Here is a 4,338-nt window from a genome sequence, read left to right on the forward strand (position 1 = left end):
TATTTACAAGTAAAAAACATTTTTTTTTGCTAGAAAATTACTTAGAACTCCCAAACAAAAAAAAAAAACAAAAACAAATATATATATTTTAATAAAAAAATAAGACAACAGTAAAGTTAGCCTGTTAATGTTAATTAATGATGTTACGCCGAGTAAATTGAGACCCAACATGTCACGCTTCAAAGTTTTACCCTTAAAAATCTCCATAGGCGACATTTAAAAAAATTCTCTAGGTTGCATGTTTTGAGTTACAGAGGGGGTCTAGGGCTAGAATTATTGCTCTCGCTCTAACGATCGCGGCGACACCTCACATGTGTGGCTTAAACACCGTTTTCATATGCGGGCGCTGCTTATGTGTGCGTTCGCTTCTGCCGCACTAGCTCGGCGGGACGGGGGCGCTTTAAAAAATGTTTTTTTTATTTTTTATTTATTTTACTTTATTTTGACACTGTTCTTTTAAAAAAAAAATGGTGTCACTTTTATTCCTATTACAAGGAATGTAAACATCCCTTGTAATAGAAAAAAGCATGACAGGTCCTCTTATATATGAGATCTGGGGGGTCAAAAAGATGTCACATCTCATATTTACACTAAAATGTAATAAAAAAAAAATGTATGTCATTCTAAAAAATGTAATAAAAAAAATAAATGTCCCTTTAAGAGCATTGGGCGGAAGTGACATTTTGAGTTTTTGGGTACAACGTTGCATTCGCCAGTTAGGGCAACGGAGTGCCGTATTACAAAAAGTGCTCTGGTCAGGAAGGGGGTAAATTCTTCCTGGGGCTGAAGTGGTAAACCGCTTATACAGTAATCAGTGGCTATTTTTTAGCACTGTAAACAAACTGTGAACCAAAAAAAGTGTCAAAAGTGTCCGATGTGTCCGTCGCAATGTCGCAGTCCCCCTAAAAATCGCAGATCGCCGCCATTACTAGTTTAAAAAAAAAGTTCTAATAAAAATGCCATAAAACTATCCCCTATTTTATAGACACTATAACATTTGCGCAAACCAATCAATATACGCTTATTGGGATTTTGTTTACCAAAAATATGTAGAACAACACGTATCGGCCTAAACTGAAGAAGACATTTATTTTTAGTTATTTTTTGGATATTTATTATAGCAAAAAGTAAAAAATATCTTTTTTTTTTCAAAATTGTTGCTTTTTTTTTTTTTTTTATAGTGGCTATTTTTAGCACTGATCGCTGTAGAAATGCCACTTGTACCAAAAAAGTGTCAAAAGTGTCCGATGTGTCCGCCGCAATGTCGCAGTCCCCCTAAAAATCGCTGATTGCCGCCATTACTAGTAGAAAAAATTCTATAAATTAAAAAAAAAAATGCCATAAAACTATCCCCTATTTTGTAGACGCTAGGGGCCAGATCCACAGTGAGAGTACGCCGGCGTATCTACTGATACGCCGGCGTACTTTCAAATTTCCCGCGTCGTATCTTTAGTTTGAATCCTCAAACCAAGATACGACGGCATCTGAGTTTGATCCGACAGGCGTACGTCTTCGGATCTTAGATGCAATACTTCGGCGTCCGCAGGGTGGAGTTCGCGTCATTTTCCGCGTCGGGTATGCAAATGAGCTTTTTCCGACGATCCACGAACGTACGCGCGGCCGTCGCATTCTCTTACGTCGTCTCTAGTCGGCTTTTTTCGGCGTATAGTTAAAGCTGCTTTTTTGCGGCGTATAGATAGATTTGCCATGTTAAGTATGGCCGTCGTTCCCGCATCGAAATTAGAATTTTTTCTTTTTTTTGCGTAAGTTGTCCGTGAATCGGGATGGACGTCTAAGTTTAAAAAATGACGTCCTTGCGACGTCATTTCGCGCAATGCACGGCGGGAAATTTCGAAACGGAGCCTGCGCAGTTCATTCAGCACGGGGACGCGCTTCATTTAAATGAAATATGCCCCCTAATCGCCGATTTGAATTCCGCCGCCAAAAATACACTATGCCGCCGTAACTTACGGCGCAAAATCTTTGAGGATTTGAAAGAACGCCAGGTAAGGTACGGCGGCGTAGTGTATCTCTGATACGCTGCACGGGTGCAGATCTATGTGGATCTGCCCCTATAACTTTTGTGCAAACCAATCAATAAACGCTTATTGCGATTTTGTTTACCAAAAATATATAGAAGAACACGTATCGGCCTAAACTGATGAAGAAATTCATTTTTTTGGGGGATATTTATTATTGCAAAAAGTAAAAAATATATTAATTTTTTTAAAAATTGTCGGTCTTTTTTTGTTTATAGCGCAAAAAAAAAATGTGGTGATCAAATACCAGCAAAAGAAAGCTCTATTTGTGGGGAAAAAAAGGACGTAATTTTTTTTGGGGGGGATGTTTATTATAGCAAAAAGTAAAATATATATATATTTTTTTCAAAATTGTCACTTTTTTTGTTTATAGCGCAACAAATTAAAAATCGCAGAGGTGATCAAATACCACCAAAAGAAAGCTCCATTTGTGGGGGAAAAATAAAAAGAACGTCAATTTTGTTTGGGAGCCACGTCGCACGACCGAGCAATTGTCAGTTAAAGCGGCGCAGTGCCGAATCGCAAAAAGTGCGGAAAAAACCTTTCCGGGGGTGAAGTGGTTAATGCATTCTCACTGAGAAGACATTGGCGGCTGCCATGCAATTGAACCGTATTTTCAGCCCAAGCAACAAATACCCGACCTTCGTGACATGCCACTTTTGTTTGCATGTTATAAATGTTAAATCTTTCGAAGAATGATTTGTAAAATCCTGAACGTCACAGAAGCTTGAATTTAAACAATAACGATTAAAAAACATAAAAGGGTGTAAATAGGACTCGGTGTTGACTTGGAAGAAGAAGCCATTGTTGTAGATGTTGGGTGGAGGTCATGTGATTGTTTATAGGTCAATAGAAGGCTATTCAGAAACAATAAATTGTTATAAATGTAACTGGCCAAGGCCGTTATGAAAGAGCTGATAACCCATAATATATTTTAATTTACTAATTTAATTCACCATTTTATATTTTACCAAAAAAAAAAGCCATCGTAAAAAAAATATAATCAAAATAACATAACAAAGTAACATAACAAAATAACCAAATGGAAACTTAGGGCCGGATTCATAAAGAAGATATGCCGTCGTATAAGGATATACCAGCAGGGCAGCCATCATGAATTTTGGGGCCCCTTACACAGCTTTAGGCAGGGGCCCCCTGGAGCAGAGAACGACACCTCCTCTCTCCTGCCGCGAGATGATAAGTGGGGGGGAGGTTGTGGTAATGAAAGTGTCACCTCTCCTCTTCTCTCGTTTTTGTGTTTTTTTTTCAGGTCATTCATTATGATCAAAATTCGTAAATTCGAAAAATTCGTAAATTTGGAAATTCAAAAATTCTAAAAATCCCCAAAAAAATAAATAACATCCCAAAAATTCGGAAGAACGAAAATCAGAAAATTTGAAATCGTAGCTAGCTAACTATTACTATTAAATTATAGGTATTGGAATTTCCTTTCAAATTTGGCTGTTAGTGAACGTAACGAATACGAATTTATCCGAAGTTACGAATTATCTGAAATAATGAATGCCGCATCTAAACAAATAAAACGGAACAAATTAATAATTAATAATAATAAAAATAATAATAAAAAGTACAGTTTTTACAGCTGAAGCTCATTCTCAAGCAATGAGGGCATCTAGTGGCCAAACGGGGGAGCTACACCAAGCCTCATACGTGCCCTAATAAAGAGCTCCTGATTTTCCAGGCACTGTCCCTGATTTTGAGGGACTGTCCCCATTTTGGAGCAAAGCCCCTCTGTCCCTCTTTCCTCCTCATTTTGGTGTATATCGTTGTATAAAAAATGCGCTCTTCAAATTTCAAAAAGTATTTCCCACTGCGAAACCTTTCATCGAATTTCTGAATTGCCGCATTTGTACATTTCAAAAGCCAGAATAAAGGAATAGTAGTGGTTAAGAAAAAAAAAAAACGCAAATCGCATCTAAGTGGCACACCCCAAACGTAGTGCGGTTTGACTGTGATTGTCGGGCGACAGAATTGCGGCGAAACACAACTTAAAACATCACGTGAAGCTTATCGCTCAAAAAAGGAGCAACAGATGCACATAGCACAGCCCATTGAAGTGAGTGGACTGCCATCGGCTCCCGCTCCTGTCAATCAAATCCAGTGACACGGGAGACGGTGAGGGCGGGGCCGAGTCCTGCTGCCCATGTCAATAGATGCAGCAGCAGGACTCGGGAGCGCGCCCGCATGAGTGCCCCCCATGGAATGCAGCTTTCCGCGGCGGGAAGTCGATGAAGAGGAGGAGCCAGGAGCGCCTTAGGGGTACCCCAGAAAAGGAGGA

This window comes from Rana temporaria, chromosome 10, assembly GCF_905171775.1.
Source record: "Rana temporaria chromosome 10, aRanTem1.1, whole genome shotgun sequence".
NCBI lineage: Eukaryota > Metazoa > Chordata > Amphibia > Anura > Ranidae > Rana > Rana temporaria.